Source organism: Tachyglossus aculeatus (assembly GCF_015852505.1).
Source record: "Tachyglossus aculeatus isolate mTacAcu1 chromosome 12 unlocalized genomic scaffold, mTacAcu1.pri SUPER_6_unloc_1, whole genome shotgun sequence".
Classification (NCBI taxonomy): Eukaryota; Metazoa; Chordata; class Mammalia; order Monotremata; family Tachyglossidae; genus Tachyglossus; species Tachyglossus aculeatus.
The window spans coordinates 4956698-4979951 of NW_024044828.1; the positions used below are offsets into that span (position 1 = coordinate 4956698).

Genomic DNA, 23254 nt, shown 5'->3' on the forward strand with positions numbered 1-23254 from the left:
ATGAACCCTCGACAAATCGTATGCACTCCATCTAAGTGGTCAGGGATGTATCACATCCCTTCAGGAAGACACCCAGCTATGATAAATTTTGGAATTGGGCATTTCAGCCTACTGGTAGGCAGTCAGAATGTTCAATTTATAGCTCTGTAGGGAATTCTAGATTTTTTCTACCGAGATTAGAAGATATACTCCAAAGTAGATGAAGGAAGTTTTCTAAAATATCATGAGAGACAATGATTTAAGCATTAAGAGATTGAGAAGCAGCGAGGCCTAGTGCAAAGAGCATGGGCTACCAGTCAGAAGACCTGGGTTCTAATCCAGGCTTCAGCACCTCTGCTGTGTGACTTTGGGCAAGTCACTTAAGTTCTCTGTGCCTCAGTTACCTCACCTGTAAAATGGAGATTAATCGATTGTACTCATTGAGCTCTTAGTGTGTGTAGAGCACTGTACTAAGTGCTTGGGAGAGCACAATAAAACAGAGTTGGTAGACATGTTCCCAGACCACAGTGAGCCTGTGGCCCCACATGGGATGTGGACTATGTCCAACTTGATTATCATGTATCTACCCTGGAACTTAATACAGTGCCTGATACGTAGTACGTGCTTAACAAATACCATTAAAAAAATTTTTAAGTGTGTGAAATAAAAAGGTCAGTAAGTAAAGCTGTCAGGCTAGGATAAAGGAATATACAGAGGCCTAACAAGAAAATGTTTGCAACTTTTCAGATCAATCAATGGTATTTACTGAGTGCTTACTATGTACAAAGCACAATACTAAGTGCTTGGGAGAGTACAAAACAACAGAATTAGCAGACATGTTGACACATTCCTGCCCATAACTAGTTTACAGTCTAGAGAGTCCATCCCTTTCGCCCTCGTAAAGTGTTCATTCATTCATTCAATCGTATTTATTGAGTGCTTACTGTGTGCACAGTACTGTTCTAACAGCTTGGAAAGTACAATTTGGAAACAAATAGGGACAATCCCTACTCACCAACGGGCTCACAGTCTAGAAGGGGGGAGACAGACAACAAAACAAAACAAGTAGACAGGCATCAATAGGATCAATAAGCATCAATAGCTACAGAATAGAGATGCCATGCGACCCCATGATCCAAAGGACCAGTAGCTCAGTAACTTGGAGACCAATTGTGCACAAACATCATTCCCACAGAAATTTCGATGTTTATATTGCTTTCACCTGGATAACCTAGCACATGGGAGCTGTGTAAGAAGGTACATTTACTCCTTCAAGGCCCAATATTTGAATATCCCCACTGGGGAAGAGAGAGAAGATTATCATCTCCAATCATACCAAAGGGTGAGGTAAGTATAAGTATTTCTTCACTTGTGCAGTTGCTACTGGAGGTGTTTGAAAACTTGCTACATTGAATTAAATCCAGCTGACAGCTCTATCACATACAGGTATGAACAAGATTTTCTAAAAATCCTCTTAGAGGGACATAGAAATCTTAGTTTATAGGCAAGACAGAATCATGTCTCTGCCATACTCATTGCCTGACAAGTGATAATTCTCTGCCATTCTAGTTTCCCTCAAACAGGATTTTCCTAATGGAAAAAGAGCTTGTTCTCCTACAATGTGGAACATTCTTGTAAATTCCACTGTTAAGGAAAACTTGCTATACTGCTTGTGGTGTCTGAAATCTCACATCCGTGCCTCTATAGGCAAGCTGCTTCTTCTAATAATAAGGGTACTTTTTAAACAATGGTATTTGTTAAGCACATACTATGTGCCAGACATTGTACCATGCACTGGAGTAGATACAAGCTCATCCAGTTGGAAAAGTCCCTGTCCCACATGGGGTTCACAGTCTTAATCTCAATTTTACAGATAAGGTAGCTGAGGCACAGAGAAGTGAAGTGACTTGACAAGGGTCACACAGCAGACATGTGGCAGAGCCAGGATTTGAACCCAGGTTCTTCTGACTTCTAGGCTCATGCTTTAACCACTAGGTCATGCTGCTTCTCCCTACTCCATCCCACTTCCTCTAGGCAGGGCTGCATCATTGGAACAATGATCCAAAATTCCCTACAATGACCTAACAAAAACATAGAGTGAAAACATACCTTCTGGCAGGACTGGGGGTACTTTGATAAACCAAGACAGAGAAATCCATCTTCATTTCTAAGTGATCAAAGTTGTTCTTAGAAGCAGATCAGTGAACACCATTTTCAGTACATTAGCCACTGAGCTCAGGGATAGCTCAACTCTTCAGGGCAAATAATGATGTCTACCTGGCCTTAGTGCCCTTATTGAGTAGCAGGCCATCTGGTGGGCCCTTGGGGACCCCACATTAAGGATGGAAGACAGAAAAACAGGGCTAAAGGTTTTGAGCCGCTAGATGCTCCTGAACTCGATGTTCCAGCTTAATGTAGTCAGATTCTAGTGCCTCTTGCATTCATTTGTTGTCTTCCCAATAGAAGAATCCTGAACCTAGAGGTAAAAGTGACATTTACCCCTCACATTAGCTTTATTTTAAATAATTTTAAAATAAAATAAATAAAATATTTTAAATAAGCTCTTAGGTGGTGATCTTATGTATGGATGAACAGCTCCACTTGCATCATAAAATTCTGCAAGGAAAAGTTTCATATAAACATGGGATTCTGGAGGAAAGCACAGTGCTTATATTTGCCAGTCAAACAAACTCAAGAGGGTAGGGTGAACAATAAAATTCTGAAATCACCAAAGTGGAAGATGTCATTCTGGGAGGCAATTAGCGTATACATTCACTCTCTGAATTGCACACCAGCTCACGTTGGAAATGCACCACACTGTCATTACTGTTTGAAGGCCCCCTCCTCCTGTGAAATGGTCCACTGATCTTTCATATTCTTTAATCACCCTGAAGTGGTGACCATCTGTATGCCTTGAAACACCTCTAAAATGTTTAATTAGCAATCTTTCTGCCAAATAACTCAGGGAAGTCTTATGATGAAAGAAAAATAATGCCCATCTTATGATATGACTAGGCCAAGAAAAACACTCTTAGATGCTTTCAGCTACTTGAAGGAAAGGAACTTTTTGAGCATAATTCTGCCCCTCATGGAGTTGGAGAATGGGTACTATAAATCCTGGCTAGCATTGTCCAGGTAGTGTTTTAATTGTACATGTTAAGTTGGTCCACAGCATCTTTGGAGTTCTGTTGAGGTGAATGTGGTTTCTTTGCTGGTAGACTGACTTTGCTCTAGGCCATCCCTATTGCCACTTGATGTTTAATATTACCCGGAAGCAATGCTGGTGGAATTGCCCAAGGAATTGAATGTGGCATCTGAGGGGTACAGATCTCAGAATCATAGAGATGGTTGGACAGTTCTCAGCAGCATGGAAAGAGCACAGTCCTGAGAGTCAGGAGACTTGGGTTCTAGTCCCAGCTCTGCCAGTTTGCTTGCTGTGTGACCTTGGGCAAGTTACTTCACTTCTTGGTGACATGGTTTCCGCATTTGTAAAATGTTTTCCCTCCTATTTAGACTGTGAGCTCCATATTCATTCATTCATTCAATCGTATTTATTGAGCACTTACTGTGTGTAGAGCATGGTACTAAGTGCTTGGGAAGTTGGCAACATATAGAGATGGTCCCTACCCAACAATGGGCTCACAGTCTAGAAGGGGGAGACAGACAATGGAACAAAATGTTTGACCCGATTCCCTTATGTCTACTCCAGTGCTTAGCACATAGTAAGAACTTAACAGATACCACAATTACTTTGTTCATCAGTTTAGTTTGAGTCTGACCTGATAATTGAGTCTGCCCCAGTTCTTTGCACAGTGCTTGGCACACAGTAAATGCTTAACTAATTCCCAATTATTATTTGTTCTTCAGTTCAGTTTGAAGACTGTCATATTGCTATCATTTTTCACACTTTATAGTCTATAGTATTACAGGAATTTTCCAAGTGGTTTATAATCTTTTAATCTCTTAACTCAAGAATGCAGGTTAGTAATCAGAAGTAAGAACAGTAAGGAGAAGCCTGGGTCTGGGGGGTCAGAGGACTTGGGTTCTAATCCCCAATCTTTTAACTGCTTGCAGTGTGACCTTGGGCAAGTTACTTAACTTCTCTGTGCCTCAGTTACCTCATCTATGAAATGAGGATTAAATCCTCTTCCTTCCAATTTAGACTATCAGCCCCACGTGGGATCATGGGCTGTGTCCACCCTGATAAACTTGTATCTACCCCAGTGCTTGACACAGGTAGGGATTTCTGATATTGACATCCATCTGTAGACAATAACTGAAGAACCCAGGAGAAAGCTGACATAGAAACTTATAAGGAACGAGTTCTGGGCAGTCTGAAGAGAGAGCTGATTCAGGATGAGAAAGAGACTGGGAGAAGACAAACAGGAGTTGCTCTCCACTAGTAACTTTCTGCATAGATCTTCCTTTCACCACTCAATCATCATCACCACTCCATCATCATCAAGAGAAGCACCGTGGCTCAGTGGAAAAAACCCGGGCTTGGGAGTCAGAGGTCGTGGGTTCTAATCCTGGCTCCGCTACTTGTCAGCTGTGTGACGTGGCTTAATGGAAAGAGCACGGGCATGGGAGTCAGAGATTGTGAGTTCCAATCCCGCCTCTGCCGCTTGTCATCTGTGTGACTTTGGGCAAGTCACTTAACTTCTCTGGGCCCCAGTTGCCTCATCTGTAAAATGGGGATTAAAACTGTGAGCCCCACATGGGACAACCTGATCACCTTGTATCCCCCCAGCGCTTAGAACAGTGCTTTGCACATAGTAAGTGCTTAACAAATACCATCATCATTATTATTCTCAACTGGGCCTCTATTGTGTGCATAGCACTGTACGGGCACTGACTCTGTACAGAGCTCAGGTCCTGGCCACTTATTGAGTGACAAACACTTTACTGGCCACTCCTGGTCACTGAGAATAACTCTGGGTGCTTGTGGGTAGTGCACTGCAGTAGGTGCTTGAGGAACATACACTAGGAATAGAAAACAGGAGGTCCCTGTCCTCATTCATTCATTCAATCATATTTATTGAGCACTTACTTTGTACAGAGCACTGTGCTAAGCACTTGGGAAGTACAAGTCGGCAACATATAGAGACGGTCCCTACCCAACAATGGGCTCACAGTCTAGAAATAATAATAATGATGGCATTTATTAAGTGCTTACTATGTGCAAAGCACTGTTCTAAGCGCTGGGGGGGGGGGTTACAAGGTGATCGGTTGTCCCATGGGGGGCTCACAGTCTTAATCCCCATTTTACAGATGAGGTAATTGAGGCACAGAGGAGTGAACTGGCTTGTCCAAGGTCACACAGCAAACGTATGGTGGAGCCGGGATTCGAACCCAGTGGCCTCTGACTCCCAAGCCCGGGCTCTTTCCACTAAGCCACGCTGCTTCCTCATGGAGCCTACAATCCAACAGGAGACCAATGCTTACTGCTTTTAAGTATAAGAGAAAGTGACTAGGTAAAAATGATCAAGAGTAAAAGTAAACACTTTTTAAACAGTATTTGTTAAGGGCTTATTATTTGCCAGGCACTGTAAGCACAGAGGTAGATACTAGCTAATCAGTTTGGACACAGTCCATGTCTAATATGGGGCTCACTGTCAATCCCCATTTTACAGGTGAGGGAACTGAGGCACAGAGAAGTTAAGTGACTTGCCCAAGATCTCTCAGAAATAAGCCGAGAGCCTATTAGTGAGTCCATTCCTACTTCTCAGCATAGCAAAATAATGCTCCATAAATTGGTACCTTTGATTATGTGACTCATTCAACAGGAATGAAGATGAATTTTGAAGTGCCTGAAAGTTACCTAAATGACATATTCTTCAACAACGTCTATTTTCGAGTTCTTTTCATTCAGGAGAACCCACACCTCTTTCTCAATATGTTAACACTCAAGTAATGTGAAGCAATATTCTTCCAAGAAAACCAGCATTATCCCAGGTTTCTCTTGAGCCTGATTGCTTTCTAATGCATCTCTTGAAAATATCAATTTAGGAAAAATGGAAGACTATTCTAAGGGAAGTGAAAAGACAAGAACTCAGGTAGATATTAAATAATGCTGAAGCGGATATGGGACTCAAAGAAAGCAGGCCATGTCTTACAGGGCAGAAGTTTAAAAAAATTCAAAAAAGGTATACTCAGTTCTGTCATAGTGCATTTTTTCTCTACACCTTTTGGCTGGCTACAGCACTGTTACAGAATTATGGCAATGTTCTTTCCACAGTTTGAGGCTTATTGGGTTCAGCATGGGAAGCAGTTGGCTTCCTTGGGGCAAGAGCTGACGTCTGTGAATCAGAGGAACTGAGTTCTAATACAGGCTCTGCCACTTCCCTGCTGTGTAATATCCTCTGACACACATATGAGGTCCTGTTTTTTGCTATCAGGTGAAAGAGACTGGGAAAATAAACAAACAACTAAACAACAAACCCCAACTTAATTATTCAGTATTCACTAGCAAAAATTTTTTTCTGTAAAACTGCATGATATCAGATGTTTTATTCCTTTGGGAACCTGAGAGGGAACAAACACCAGAAGGTGATGACTAAAAGACAGTAGAAAAGCAAATACTTATTTGAAGGTAGCATAAATAAAGGATTATGGAGCATAAATAAAGGATTTTTAAATAGCTGCCCCATCCCTTAAATCACAAAACATACCCCAAACTCTACTGAGCAGTTTTACTTTAGATTACATTATATTAGACCTAATGATCTTGTATCTCCCCCAGCATTTAGTACAGTACATATTAATAGTAATAATGATAATAATGGTATTTGTTAAATGCTTACTATGTTCCAGGCACTGTACTAAGTCCTGGGGTAGATACACACTAATCAGGCTGGACACAGTCCCTGTCCTACATGGTGCTCACAGTCTCAATCCCCATTTTGCCGATGAGGTAACCGAGGCACAGAGAAGTGAAGTGACTTGTCCAAGGTCACACAGCAGGCAAGTGGTAAATCCAGGATTAGAACCCATGACCTTCTGACTTCCAGGCCTGTATGCTTAGTTGGCACACAGTAAGTGCTTAACAGGTACCGCAATTACTGTTATTATTATTATTGCTGTTGTATTTAAGTCAGCTCACCAAATTCCACTGAGAATCGGCAGTTCCAGGCTCCTGCTTTGGTAGAAAAAATCCTGAAAGGAAGCTTCTCACTGGGAAATTTCTGGTGAATTGTGCACTGTTTATCTGGCAGTAAAGACATGACTTAAATTACTACAGAATTTCGTATTCCTCCCTAGGATTGATTACTTGATAAATAAATGATTGTTTCTATTAATTAATCAATGGTATTTATTGAGCACTTACTGGTCAGAGAACTGCACTAAGTGCTTGAAAGAGTAAAACACAATGGAGTTGGTAGACAATTCCTGCTCATGAGGAATTTAAAGTCTAGAAGGGGAGACAGACATTAAAATAAATTTCAGATATGGGAAATGGCAGATTATAAAAATATGTACACAAGTCCTGTGGGGCTGGAGGTGGTGTGATTATCAAGTGTTTAAGGGGTCCATATACAAGGGCATAGAGGATGAAGAAGGGAGGGAAAGTAGGGGAAATGAGGCCTTAGTCAGGGAAGGCCTCTTGGAGGAGATGGGATTTTAAGAGGACTTTTAAGATGAGGAGAATGGTGGTCAGTCGGATTTGAAGGGGGAGGAAGTTCCAGGTCAGAGGAATGGTAAGATAGTTGCCATCAAGTTTCAGTGAGCAGATTGGCATCAGTGGATCAAAATGTGTGGGCTGGTTTGTTGTAGGAGATCATCAAGGTAAAGTAGGAGGGGGAGAGCTGATTGAGGAAACATTTTTTCACCTAATGGGTGGTGAAAATAAAGAATCTCTTAGCACAAGAAACTGTGCAGACTGAAAATATAAACTAGGTTTAAGTTGGGCTTAGATGCATGCATTATTAGATTAGTACATGATTTTATTTCTACCCTCCTGAAGAACAAGGGAAGGGTGAGGAGTAAGTGTGGCCATTTGCTCAAATAGCACAGGGAGGTCAGTGGGGATGAAGATAGGTAAAAGTCAATGAAATTGACCTTATGGATAAACTCAGAGCATGAGAACTTGCCACTAAGAGACGAGACAGAGAGGGATTGATTAAACATAGTCCTTGAGGGTGTTATGACTGTTTCCTCAGCATTATCTCTAGGACAAAAGGGCATGCAAGGGCTACATCAATAACCCAAAGCACTGTCCTTCCTAACTTAGAAAGCTTCATTGGGTCACAAGTGCTGTCATGTGGAATGCAATGAAAAAAAATGGCTACTCGGGCTAAAAAGAAGGAAGTCTTCTTACTATAAGGTGACATTTATGACATAATTCCATGCTGGAGTTTTTTCTGAATGTTTTAAAGCAATTTATTCTCAGCTGGAAACAAAAAGCTCCCAAATTGTACAGTTTACTTTAGATGGTCCTCAATAAATCCAGAATGGCCTAATACCAAAAATAGGGTCTAATGAAGCACAGCCACAGGGATTACTGATGCAAAGAAATGATTTCTGCAATCATTTTCCCCCAAAAAAAACTTTTTCAAAAGACTTAATTCCTACAAATTTCCCTCAATCCTTGGCAAAACTTCCCACTAAAACTTCTCCAGGAGCTACAGAGGGCAAGGATGTGGGTTCTATGAAACATTCCACTAAACTACATAGCAAAGGGGAATAAAATTAAGGGATGGGAGTTCGGTTGATGGAAGAGACTATTAATGAGGTTCTATAGCAACTCCACAGAGCAGTTGAAGAGCAAGTCCTCAAAAGTAATTTGGGGATCAGAATGGTTCACTCAGGCACAGCATGAGGTGGGAAGAAGCATTGGAATTTTGCAAAGTGATCCTCAATGTGAGATCTGACACATCAACTTTCAAAAACCAGGATGTGCAGAAACCTTTATCAAATGTCATCTCATTTATGCCCAATCACAGTTTCATCAAGACTGCAGGGACCCACCTCCCTTCTGTTTTTTTTTTCTCTGATGGGTGAAAGAAACAAAATGTTAAGAAATTAGATGAAAATGCAGGATGAAACACATACGTATTTGATAGTAGGAGATTCTAGAAGAGGAGTCAAAATTTCAGATGTCTAAATTGGTGAAAATGCACAGAAATCAGGCATAATCACCTTATCCCTTTCCCAAAGAGGAAACTCTTTCTATTGCATATTTGTTTTTTCTTGAACAGTAGTTGAGAAGTTACAAGAACCTGAACATCAGTGGTTAACAAACATGACCTACTAGCAATAGTCAAGGGCAATGCTAATGCCAAATATCCAGTTATAAAAAGTGCATATAATAGAATTAAAAATTAGCAAAGAAAAGTAATATTCACACAAAATCCCATTATGAAGAATGAAGTAATTTCCTCTCCAAATGAGTCTACAGTCCCTAAAGATATAATGCTATTATAGAAACACATTTAAACAAACATAAAGCTAAATGAACTCATAATAATCTACCTTCACTAAGGCAAGCAGGATGTAAAGAGAGAATAGAGGGAAAAAATTCAAGATATAAGAAGGGAAAACAATTGACAATTTAAAATCTCACCATTTTCTCAGAGATCCATGCTTTTTACTAATTGAAGAAAACATGTCAGGTTTTTTAGTATTATTCCACACACCCCAGGAATTCTCCTTTGTCATACTGAAAATGTTAAATTGAAAAAGCCAGCTGCAAATTCAATGTTTCTTAACAAACTCAAGGGCAAGAATCTGTACTTTCAATATTGCTTATAACTCAGCGAAGGAGATACTGAATAATTTACAGCAAAGTTTATTTCTGGCTATGAAACCTCATGCTCCAGTCTTAAAACAGCCATCCATGGTAGGCTAGAAAATCAAACTGTAAATATAACATTATAAAAGCAAATTTGATACATCACAAATGAATAATCATTTGTACAATCCATTGTTAATTACATTTCTGGGAATTAAACTAATGGGTATTATCCCAATGTTACTATTACGGTGCTTAAATTCTGTATATGCCCTCATAGAACTAAGAATAGGTAAATATATTCTAATATATTCTAATATAAATATATTCTAATAGCTTCTTTTTAGCTTTCTACACTCAAGGTGTTAATTATGAAAACGAAGCTTCCCATCTCCTACACCACCTATTCATCTTCCTCGACTACTAATCCACCTTCCTTCCAGACCAAAAGTTGAAACAGTATTTGTATTATTTGGTTCATAAAACAGCTCCTCTTGGAAGTCTAGATTGGTTTCAGGTCGTCATTTTTTATGCATTCACAGAAAGTATTATTGTGCTTTCCCACTCATCATTGTTTCAGATCACACAAATCAAAAGGCATTTACTTTGGTAATACATTTTCAGATTTTTCCTTCAAGTGAGCATATCTTAAAATAGACTTTAATGTATTATTTGAGTTCTTTTTTGGTCCCAATAACTTTTTGCCTATGATTTTCTAATGGATTTTGATAGTAAAGAGAAAGAACTAAGTAATACAAACAGCAAAAATAATTGAACAGACACATAATGTACCATGTTCCAATGTTTTGTGACCTTCGGTCAGCAGGATTGGTATTCAGTGCCTGGATAAGAATGAAATAGTACTGCATTACATGAAAATTGGAATTATTATAATAATGTTGAAAGTATTTGGGGGAATTTGGTTAATATTTTGGAGTACAATGAATGTTCACTACTAATAAGAGAGGGGATAATGGGATAGGCTGATGTGGGCAAGAATTTCCCCAATGCAATGGAATACCCACTTTCCACCCCTCCTCCTCCTCCTATCTCTCTGCATCCCAATCAATCCATTAATCATATTGATTGAGAGCTTGTTATGTGCAGAGCACTGTACTAAGAGCTTGGGCAACTACAATATTACCAAATTGGTAGACACCTTCCTTGCCCACAATGAGTTTACCATCCTAGCATTGGATTGCACTCTCTTTCCTTGACAAAGGCTGGGGATTCTCATGCCCATGGGAGTCTCCAATGTGGTGAGGAAAGGAGCTGTGCTTGGAAAACACATATCCTTCCTTGGATGACAAGCTATTGTTGCTCCCTTGAGTGCTCTTATTCTTTTAAGCAAGTAGGTCTGACAAACTGAGAAGCAAAGTGATCTAGTGGAAAGATCACAGGCCTGGGAGCCAAAGGAACTGGATTCCTAAATGGGGCTCTGCCACTTGTCTGCTCTTTGACCTTGGGTAAATCAGCTAACTAATCTGTGCCTCAGTTTCCTGAATTATAAAATGGGGATTCAAAACTCTTCTCCATCCTACTTGACTGTGGGACAGGCCTGTCTGGCCTGATTAACTTGCATCTATTCCAGCACTTAGAACAGTGCTTGCTTGATTCAGAGTAAGCATTTATCAAATACCATAAAAAATTTTTATTTTCCTCCTCCCTAGCATCTTTTAAAGCACAGAATTTTAGTTTTCAGAAAATAGTTTAGTTTTCTTTCAGAAAATAACATTGTATAAATGTTCTGGTTCATTTACAATATGGCAATGTATACCTGGCTCACAGCAGGCCAAGATGATCATTCTAACCTAGAGACAGCAAAATTTGTTATTATTCACCTTGATATACAACAAAGTTCATTATTATATCATTTCCTGCAGAGGCAGCATGACCAAATGCATTTTAGGCTGACTACTAGCCTGTGTTACCACGCAGGTTTAATAAGGAAAACTGCTTCCATAACCCCATTTGCATAAGGAAGAGCAATGCCGTTGATTAGCCTTTGTTCTTTCTGTCTTCACTAGGGCCAGGTGTTCAGGGGAATCTGGCCTATATTTCTCTAGTGGTCTGCTGCTAAACTCAGAGCACAGGGACTAGGTGAAGTAAAACACTGAGACAGTTCACTTCTCTTTGTCTTTGCCCAAGGTAATTAATAGGTCCACAAGAGGGAATGTTTTCTACAAAAACGTTCGGGCCATGTTTCCCCAGTCCTGAAGAACCTCCGGTGGTTGTTCATCCACCTCCACATCAAACTCCTCACCACTTGCTTTTCAGCACTCGATCACCTTGTCCCCCTCCTACCTCACCTTGCTACTGTCCTACTAAAGTCCAGCATGCACACTTCTTGCCTCTAATGCTAACCTTCTTACTCTACCTTTATCTCATCTATCTCATCGCTGACCTCTCACTCACATCCTGTCTCTGGCGTGGAACACTCTCCCTCCTTATATCTAACAGACAATTACTCTCCCCCAATTCAAAGCCTTATAGAAGGCACAACTCCTCCAAGAGGCTTTTCCTGACTAGGCCCTCTTTTCCCATTCCCTCTGTGTAAACCTGACTTGCTTCTTTTATTCATCCTCTGTCCTAGCCCCTCAGAACTTAAGTACATATCTGTAATTCATTTATTTATATTAATGTCTACATCTGTCTCCCCCTTCTAGACTGCAAGCTCATTGTGGGCTGGGATTGTGCTTGGTTATTATTGTATTGTACTCTCCTAAGCACTTAGTACAGTGTTCTGCACACAGTAAACGATCAATAAATATGGTTGACTGACTGACTGAGATTGGCACTGACATTTTGTGCTCTAATGTTTACCCCATTAATACATAAATGTACTGAAGGCAAGAATCCTGTTTTGTTTTCTCCCTTTGCTATCTTTTTTTGTGGTATTTGTTAAGTGCTCACTATGTGCCAGGCATTTTACTTAGTGCTGGGGTAGATACAAGTACCTACCCCACATATGGCTCGCAGTCTTAATCATGGCTCACAGTCTTAATCCCCATTCTCCCCACCCTCTAGCCTGTTCTGGGCAGGGATTGTCACTGTTTATTGTTGTATTGTAGTTTCCCAAGCTCTTATTACAGTGCTCTGCACACAGTAAGCCCTTAATAAATATGACTGACTGAATGAATGAATGAGGTAACTGAGGCATAGAGAAGGGAAGTGACTTGCCCAAGGTCAGACCACAGACAAGTGGAGGAGTCAGAATTAGAACCCAGGTCCTTCTGACTCCCAAGCCCGAGTTCTATCCCCAAGACCATGCTGTTTCTTAGCAGATATGATTGTATTCTGCCCAAAGGATGCACATTATTTTCTACAGACTGACTTAGTGAATCCCTAGGAGGATGCCAAGAAATGAGAATTTTTGAACTTCGGTTTGCCCAAGAAGGTAAAATTCCACAAGACAGGATGCATCGACAGGTTTGAGTGTCTCAGTCCATACTACGAATCCCTTGGTTAAGGTGTAAATTTGACTCACCCAGAAAAGAAAATGGACATGTCTGTTGGGTCTGGAACCGGCCCAGTGGTAGCGTACACCAGGCAATGATTGAAGGAAGAGGTGCTCTAGGGATGAATTTGTCCTAGTGAGAATTCTACTGCTGAAAACACCTATGAAGAGAGGAAAAATCTCTCCTCTGAGCTGATAAATTGCCCCTCTTTTGTTTCAGTTCTGACAATGGAAGTGAAAAGTCCCTATTATTACGGCTCTTAAGAAAGTGTTACCATGTTGAAAGTAATTTGGGGTTATTGAAAAAGAAATTGAAGAAACACGCTAAAGGGAAACACAAAACATTTTATGTTCCCAAATCTAATAACACTGTGTAATTTTATGTATCATTGCTTTAGCCAAGTGGCAATGTCCTGACTTTCGTGTCCATGGCCGAAAGCTTGGAATTCCTGGAACAGAGTATTTCTTGAGAGAGGAAAAAAGGTGGAGGAGGCTGACAGAGGATGATTGCGTTATTTTAGTCAACTTTAAAAAGCACACCAGTCTTGGCCAATATATTTTGGAATTAAAAGACTAGGAAAGCACACAGCTCAGGGTAAAATATGCAGTTTCTGGAGCCAAAACTAAGAGTTGCTTCAAATTATAGTGTAATTTTCTCCAGGTCTTACTGTTCCATTAGCTCAGTTCTGACAGACTGTATACTTTAGCTTGTCCCGCATCACATTTAGCTCAGGTGAGTAAGGGCTGACTTGGTTGTGTTGGCACCATTTTGGGCTCCCAGCTTTCTTCACTGAACACAATGAAAATGTGAGTGTGGGTATTAGTCGGGATTATTAGCCCTGCAGAAGTGAGAAGGAAGAATTGGAAGTCCATTGTGGCACTGGACCAGAATAAGGCTGAAGCTTGGGTAAGGAGGAAAAAACACTAGGGAGGCACCCATAGTCATTCCCAAGGTACCAAATCTCCCTGAGGCAAGATAATTTTCATCAGGCCTAAGGCTGATAAAGGGTTTTCCAGTAGGAGATAATCCTTAGCTCTTCTCTAAAACCAGAACCAGAAGAATGGACCTAAGTATTAAGTAGATGGATTAAGGTTCACAAGAAGATTGTAAGATCCTTGAGACAGGGACCACATACTTCACTTATTTTACTTCAGTTATACTTTTGAAGTCTAATGGAAAGATCAAAGGACTGGACGTAAGGAGACAGGGATCTAATCCTGGCTCTGCCAGTTGTCTCCTGGGTCATCTTGGGCAAGTCACCTGATTGCTCTGTTCCTCAATTTCCTCATCTGTAAAATGGAAATTAGAACCCAGGTCCTTCTGACTCCCAGGCCCATATTCTAACCACTAGGGAATGCTGCTTCTCAGGAGTGTAATAATGATACTTGACCCTACTTCTCTTGAACCTGAGGCTTTAATCAAAACTGCTTCTAGTTATGGAATCAGCTCCCTTTTCCTTCCCTTTTAAATTTGAATCCAGGGCCTCTTCTCCAAGAAGTTTTCCCAGATAAACACACTTCCATTCCCATAAGACACTCTGCCACTTTCCACCTTAACTTTTATTTGTAATTACTGGCTATTATTGGCTATGAACATTTCTTTCTTTCACATCTGTCCCATTTCTTCATTCAGATTTTAAGACAGGGACTATGCCTACTATGCCTAATTAGCTGGAGAAGGTGTAAAAGCTTTATCAGGGAACTTTTTTTGTACTAAAAGGACTTTTGAATTGCTGTTATGTAGATTCTGGCAGGGTCAGAATTTTCTGCTTCTGCTATTGACTGTAAGCTCCTGGTGGGCAGGAAACATGTCTACCAACTCTGTTGTATTGTACTTTCCCAAGTGCTCCTGCTGTTGGGTAGGGACTGTCTCTATATGTTGCCAACTTGTACTTCCCAAGTGCTTAGTACAGTGCTCTGCACACAGTAAGCGCTCAATAAATACGATTGAATGAATGAATGAAGTGCTCAGTACAGTGCTCTGCACACAGTAAGTGCTCAATAAATATGACTGATTGATATTGTTTAAAGGTGGCATTTTAGTAGGAAACAAAGATAACCCACATACACTGACTATATTTGAAAGATGCTTAAAGGACCAATCTTGTCCCTACAAAAATTATTCCTGATCTATTGCAATTTCAACTTGAAATATATGTAGGAAATGCAATGATCACCTATGCAGCTTCAAAGGCATATTGCTTTTTATGATTTAAAAATCAGAGTTTCTATTTCTATTAGAGACAGTGAGATCATACATAATAATAATGATGGCATTTATTAAGCACTTACTATGTGCAACTCACTGTTCTAAGCGCTGGGGAGGTTACAAGGTGATCAGGTTGTCCCATGGGGGGCTCACAGTCTTAATCCCCATTTTACAGATGAGGTAACCGAGGCACAGAGAAGTTAAGTGACTTGCCCAAAGTCACACAGCTGACAATTGGCGGAGCCGGGATGTGAACTCATGACCTCTGACTCCAAAGCCTGTACTCTTTCCACTGAGCCATGCTGCTTCTACATATCATATACATGATACACCTCCATGAATCACCTTACTGAAACAAACAATAAACCAGGAAAGGGAGTTCTGGTAAGATTTCACATCCTGCTATTCCATGCAATATTCTCTTTATGGTTTCAGAGGTGCTATTTCCACTTAGGCATTTTGCTTGTTTGTATGAGGGGCTTTCCATGTAGTCAGTCTATTTTAAATCAAGAAAAAGTCAGTGTTAGATGGAAAGGGAGCCCCAGAGAAGTGATTTGCCCCAAATTTCACAACAGAGAAATGTGGAGGCGGCATTAGAACTCAAGTCCTCGGATTCCCAAGCCCGTGCTCTTTTACAAGCAGCCTGGCTCAGTGGAAAGAACACGGGCTTTGGAGACAGAGGTCATGGGTTCAAATCCCAGCTCCACCGTCAGCTGTGTGACTTTGGGAAAGTCACTTCACTTCTCTGTGCCTTAGTTCCCTCCTCTGTAAAATGGGGATTAAAATTGTGAGTTCCCTATCGGACAACCTGATTACCTTGTAACCTCCCCAGCGCTTAGAACAGCGCTTTGCACATAGTAAGCACTTAATAAATTCCATTATTGTTATTATTAGAAAACTGAAACTGTGGAAAGTGAAAACACTGAAGTAGCTCAATGGGTTCTTCACTTAGTAGTTTATCATCAGGCAAGCAAGAGGGAATCTGTCTAAATTACAAATGCATTACACCACATTCATTGAAACTCTTCACACTGTGAACTAAGTTCACAACTACCTAAGGAAGAGACTCACCTCCTGTCAGATGGTTGAGATTTATGACCAAAGAAAATTCTTAAATTTCCAGTTTCTGTGAAATCCTGTGTTTTCCCATTTCTCCCTGGACCTCCCTTGGGTTACAATGTTGAGATATTCCACATACTTTGTCAGGATTATATTCCTCGTTGCCTGCTGTTAGTCCACGAAATTCTGTCAGACTGCTGTACCCCATTATCTTCATTGTACTTCTAGTGACCCTTACAAAATTCCTACTTTGTACCACTGGGAATGAAGAATGGATGAGACATGAACCTGCTTGTATCACCACCATCATCATCATCATTGACAATGTTTATTGAATGTCAATAAATCAATCAATTGCATTTTTTGAGTGCTTACTGTGTGCAGGGTGCTGTACTAAGCACTTTGGAGAGTACAAGAGAGTTAGACATTTTCCTTGTCCACATTCATTCATTCAATCTTATTTATTGAGCGCTTACTGTGTGCAGAGCACAGGGAGCTTACAGTCCAGAGGGGGAGGCAGACATTAAATTACAGATATGTACATAAGTGCTGTGGGGCTGAGGGTGGGGTAAATATCAAGTACTTATAGGGGAGAGATCCAAGTGCATAGGTGAGGCAGAAGGGGAGAGCAAGGAGGGGAAATGAGGGCTTAGTCAGGGAAAGTCTCTTGAGGAGAGTGATTTTAGTAAGGCATTGAATGTGGGGACAATGGTGGTCTGTCTTGTATGAAGGTGGAGGGAGTTCCAGGCCAGAGAGAGGATTTGCACAAGTGGTCAGCAGTGAGATAGAGGAGATTGAGGTTCAGTGAATCAGTTGGTGTTAGATGAGTGAAGTATGTGGGTTGGGTTTAGAGGGGGTAAGTTTCTGAGAGCTGACTGAGTGCTTTAACTGTATTAGGATTTTGGAGACACACGTGAAAAGTAGTATTCACAGTCTCTGCCCTGCATGTACATATAATCAAAAAAAGGGCCTTATAATCTAATGGCATTGGAGAGAAACCTTAGAGCCTTTATGAACAGCTCCAAGAAGCCAGGTTTACTCATCACCTGTCAGAGTCTCTGCTGATGTTAGAGAAGCAGTGTGGCCCAGAGGAAAGAGCACAGGAAAGGGAGTTAGAGAAACTGGTTTCTAATCATGATGACTCCACTTGTCTGTTGTGTGACCTTGGGCAAGTCATGCTACCTCTCTGTGCCTTAGTTTCCTTATTTGTAATGTGGGGATTCAATGCCAGGTCTCCCTCTTACTTAGACTATGAGCCCTGTGTGGGACAGGCATTATGCACAAGCAGCGTGGCTCAGTGGAATGAGCACAGTCTTGGGAGTTACAGGTCATGTGTTCAAATCCTGGCTCTGCCACTTGTCAGCTGTGTGACTTTGGGCAAGTCACTTAACTTCTCTGTGCCTCAGTTTCCTCATCTATAAAATGGAGATTAAGACTGTGAGCCCCACAAGGGACAACCTGGTCACCTTGTATCCTCCCCAGTGCTTAGAACAGTGCTTTGCACATAGTAAGCACTTAACAAATGTCATTGTTATTATTATCATTATGAACAACCTGATTCTCATATCCAACCCAGTGCTTGACACATAGTAAGTGCCTGACAAATTCCACAATTATGTTCAACGATGTATTAAGTTGGTAAAGTTCTATATCTATCTCTTCTATCCATATATGCTGTATCCCTTATTGCCATAGTGGAAATACCACATCTTCTCTTCCTGAACTAGATTCTAATGTAAACAGGAGTGTGAGGAGACAAATTAGTTTCTGCGGTCAGTGTTCCCACCTGTCCTCTAGAAGATGGAAAAGATGGTGGTGGCATTTCCTTAGGGTGAGAAAGCTCTTACAGTCATCTAGTTATGAAAAGTATATCTCCTCAAAGAGCCCTTCTCCAAGTCTTCATTTCCTCTTCTCCCACTCCCTCTTTGTTGCCCTTGCACTTGTTTTTGCATTATTTCTTATTCAATCCTCCCCCAGCTCCACAACGCTTAATGAACATAACCATAATTCATTTATATTAAAGTGTTTATCCCCCTCTAGACTGACAGGTCATTGTGGGCAGGGAACATGTCTACCAACTGTCATATTGTACTCTTCCAAGTGTTTACTACAGTGCTCTGCACATTGTAAATGCTTAATAAATTCAACTGACTGATTGACTAAGAATTTCCTTACCTCCACTGTGGGGAATCTCAGCACTTTGTCATAGCATGAACAGCAAAGAGGTAGGAATCATCTCCTTTCCACTGCTAACGATAAGTAGAATGAATAAGGAACGCATTCCTTCTCTCCAAGAAGCTCAGATCTCTTTTGGAAAATATTAGAAATTATTACAGAATCCTCATGGGAAAATACTGGGAGTGGGGAAAGGAAAGGAAGAATGGAGAGACAGATCACTGATCACTTTTTCCCACTAAGGAAATAAAGACAGAAAATTCACTGATCTTGCTCATGATGTTATCACTTACCGACAAATTAGCTGAGGACCTAGAATGCATATATCCATAGTTTATTCTATTTTAATCCAATCATCTGTAACCTTAAATAAAATGATACTGGTCAAAAAAACTTGATGAAAAGACATGTTCTAGCTAATCAATTTCCTTTGGACACTGCCTTCATGGTCTAACTTTTAATCCAGTCAAAAGTCTAAAAATTATGAAATGACCTGCACACTTAGTCCACCTACAGAGATTCCACAGTTACTGAGGTGCTTGTAGATTTTCTGAGGGACATGGGCAAAGTCTAGGTTGCTATCTAACTAAAGGCTCCTCTGATGACTTCTTACTTCAGTCCATTTGATAAAAACAAGGGGTGCATACGCCCCTCTTGCAATCTGTAATTGTACACTGTTCTAGACATAATAATAATAAGGATGGTATTTGTCAAGCGCTTACTATGTGCCAAGCACTGTAATGAATCATTCCATCATTTCTCTATTTACTAACAAGCCTTTTCCGAAATCCCAGGCATCACAGTTGGGTCTCAGTTCTTGGAAATTAGAAATCAAATCCACCACTTCCTCCCCAAAGGAATCACACATTTATAACTGTAATCTATTGTTCATAACAGGATTCTATTTTTGATAGCTTTGAGCACTAATCTTTCTTCTTTGGAGAGATCCATTTTATGTTGGTTCATTAAAGTTAACCCAGCAGTCATCAAGGCAGCTTCTTTTGCTTCAATTTTGTTTCTGCAAAAGATTTCCAATCTCTCTTACAGAACTTGCTTCACTGACACTAAAACACTCAATAGAATAGAAGCAACAGAGCTGAGAAATTGTACTTCGCCAATCAAATCATTACTCCCTTTTCGCAAGAGCTAGCCCCTATGTTGGCAGGGCCTAGATGGACTTAATACAATAAAAAATTAGTATGCCACTTTTTTAAAATGATACAGACAAGCAGATGAGATAGGCAGGTGAGGTAGATTAAATGAGTTGCATTAACCTTTCTTGGAGAATTATTGTTCCTCATAATAGGGAGATAATTTGTATCTACAGACTAGGCATTTTTACATATCTAATCCTGCATGTATCCAGGAAAAACATCAACTTTATCAGTGGAGAAAATAATGTGTTTGGCCTCTTTGGTTCATGATTTGAAGGTAAAAATGGCAGATAGTGTGACACTTTGCCTAAGTGCTCACTTCCTGCAACCCTCACGAAATTCTTTTGCAAGAAACTGAGTGAAGATCAAATTCAGTTCTGAACCTCTCTGGCTGTAATAATCACTAAGGCCCTTTTATGCCTGATAGCCAGTCAGCCAGCCAGCAAGCCTGCCTGCCTCTCTCTCTCTCTCTCTCTGAGGGGATAAATGGTTGGATGCATACATACATAAAGTAGATTGTGACGAACACTTTATTTTTGAAGAAATCATTACAAGTAGTCTCTAAAAGTAGGCAGGAATTTCTGTCAAAAGTACCCCTGGTCTTTAGGTGTCGCTTCCCCTCAAAGTTGATGAAGCTACTCATTCTTAGTGCCTGGATGTAGGTCATTGAGAACAAATGGTGATTCTGCAAACAGATATTCCACAGTGCAGACCCCGGAATACTTGATTTAGGAGGGCTGAGTTTCATCACTTCCTTTGAGCACTCACTACTGTACATCAATGTCCAACAAAAGGAATGATTGGGAGATCGGGGGAAAGAAAGGGAATAGATCTAATTTGGGAAGGGCCACCCAGAGCATGCCTGCAGAAAATTACCTGTGACCCCATAGAGAGAAGGAGATGGATGTCCAAGGGACCAGCACTCTGCTTTTTCCACATGGATTGTGTCTCCATGGACTTCCCCTTTTGAAAACCTTGGAGGGTTTGCAGTTCTAAGTGCTACGGAAGTTACAAGGTGATTAGGTTGTCTCTTCTAGACTGCAAGCCCGCTGTGGGCAGGGATTGTCTCTATCTGTTGCCAATTTGTAATAATAATGATGATGGTATTTGTTAAGCACTTACTATGTGCCAAGCACTGTTCAAAGTGCTGGGAGAGATGCAAGGTTATCAGGTTGTCCCATGTGGGGCTCACCATCTTCATCCCCATTTTGCAGATGAGGGAACTGAGGCCCAGAGTAGTGACTTGCCCAAAGTCACACAGCTGACACGTGGCAGAGGTGGGACTGGAACTCATGACCTCTGACACCCAAGCCCGGGCTTCTGCCACTGAGCCACTCTGCTTCTCCACTAAGCGCTTGTACTTTCCCAGTGCTTAGTACAGTGCTCTGCACACAGAAAGCACTCAAGAAATACAATTGAATGAATGAATGAACAGATGGGGTGGTTTGCAGATACACTGGCTGGAAGGTTGGGATCATTTTTCTCCCTCACCTGGACTTAAGGACTGATGTGACCTGTCTCTCAGGAAACTCAAGAGTTCCACTCGGATTTCATCTCTAGGCTTCTGGACTGCAAAGGACTGCTATCCCCTTTCCAGGTGATAATAATGGGGATCAAGCCCCCCAAGAAATTGAATCAATCAGTGGTGTTTATCCAATCCTTACTGTGTGCATAACACTTAACTAAGTTCTCAGGAGAGTACAATACAATAGAGGTAGTAGACATGATCCCTGACCTCAAGGAACTTCACTCTAGTTGCTCTTTTCCTTGCCACTCATGTTGAGGTAAAAATCGTTTGACATATTCATTTGCCATTTCCACAAACTAACCTTACTTTTGGTTGGAATGAGCCCTGAGATACTCTGGAGATTTAGGTCCAAAATGGCAGCACTTCCTCTTAGGAGGTCCTGATTGGTATCAGGAATACACATGGTTCACAAACCCAGGGAGTATTTACCTTTCTCTTGGTTTGACCCTGGGAAAGCTTCCCCTGGAGGAAACAGTTAGTTTGGCTTGTATGACTGTGTATTTGTACACACCCGTGCTTTAAAAAGACTGAAAAATGGAAGAGAGCTTGTAGGACTGAAAGTGACAAAGCGCATAGAAAATAAACTTTGTCAATAAGGAGCTTGCCCTAGTGGAAAGAGTATGGGTTTGGGAGTCAGAAGGACCTGGATTTTAATCCTGGCACCACCACTTGCCTGCGGTGTGACCTTGGGTAAGTCATTTCACTTCCCTGTGTCTCAGTTACTTCCTCTGTAAAATGGGGATTGAGACTGTGAGCCCTATATGGGACATGGACTATGTCCAACAAGATTAACTTGTGTCTATCCCAGAAATGAGGTCCCTGTCTGGCACATAGTAAGCACTTCACAAATACCATAAAAACAAAAAAAGTTATTAAACTGAGAGTAAGTTTGGAGAAAAGGGCAAAATCAGAGGGAAGTCACACTGAATGCACAAAAATGAACCATTCTGGAGATATGTTATCTTCATTAACAGATGACGATAGGGTTTACAAAAATGGCCTGAAACTATTCCAGAGGTTTTTTTAAAAAAAAAATCAGTGAGAGAGTAAGAAAGGGTTTTCAACTCCAGTATAGAAAGGACAATACTGCAATGAAACCAGCTGCCAAGAGAGGCTCCTGCAGAATCATCTTCAGCACAGATATTCCTGACTTAGATTTGACATCCGTCTGTCAGGAATAATGGTTGAGAGCTAATGAAATCAATCTTCTCACATACAGTCTCATAAATACTTCTTATCAGATGGCAAGGGACAAAAATGCTTTGTGATTACGGTTGTCAGAATAGCACGGGAGGCTAGAGATGGGAAAGTGAAGTAGTGATGCTTTTAAATCTGTTTCCCTTTGACAATGCAAGAAATATGGTTATGCGCCGGTGCATATGGTTGCATACCTAATCATGTCACCACTATCCATGACTTTGAATGTATACCAGATAAGACTTTCTTCTGCACTATACTGTTAGGAGCTACTGAGGAAGACTACTTACAATTTTTAATTAATCTAGAAGCAGCCTGGCCTAGTGGAAAGAGTATGGATCTGGGAGTTAACGGAACTGGGTTTGAATTCCTGCTGTGCCAACTGCTTGTTGTGTGACCTTGGGCAAGTCGCTTAACTTCTCTGTACCTCAGTTTCCTCAACTGTAAAATGGGGATTAAATACCTGTTTCCACTCCTCCTTAGACTGTGAGCTCCATGTAGGACAGAAACTGTGTCCCATCTGATTAACTTGTATTTACACAAGCACTTAGAACAGTGCTTATCAAATGAAAAAAAGAAACAAATAAATGTGTTCTCTGCTAAAGGAGTTAAGCATCAAACCTTTGAGATTTTTATATATTATTTGCCTCTGCTTTGAAAAATCCAAAATATTTACTCCTTAATGCCTGTCTAAAAAGGTTGCCCTCGCTTTTCTTAGCGATTGACCCAAGAAAAGTCAGGGTGAAATGAATCTCAGTTTTAAAGG

At 40.8% G+C, this 23254-nt stretch overlaps 1 protein-coding gene across 4 annotated transcripts in view; it reads right to left on the bottom strand.

The window, feature by feature from the left end:
- MAGI2 (membrane associated guanylate kinase, WW and PDZ domain containing 2) overlaps positions 1 to 23254 on the bottom strand; it is an 825111-nt gene that overhangs the window by 377953 nt on the left and 423904 nt on the right. The gene's annotated exons all lie outside the window — the stretch shown is intronic.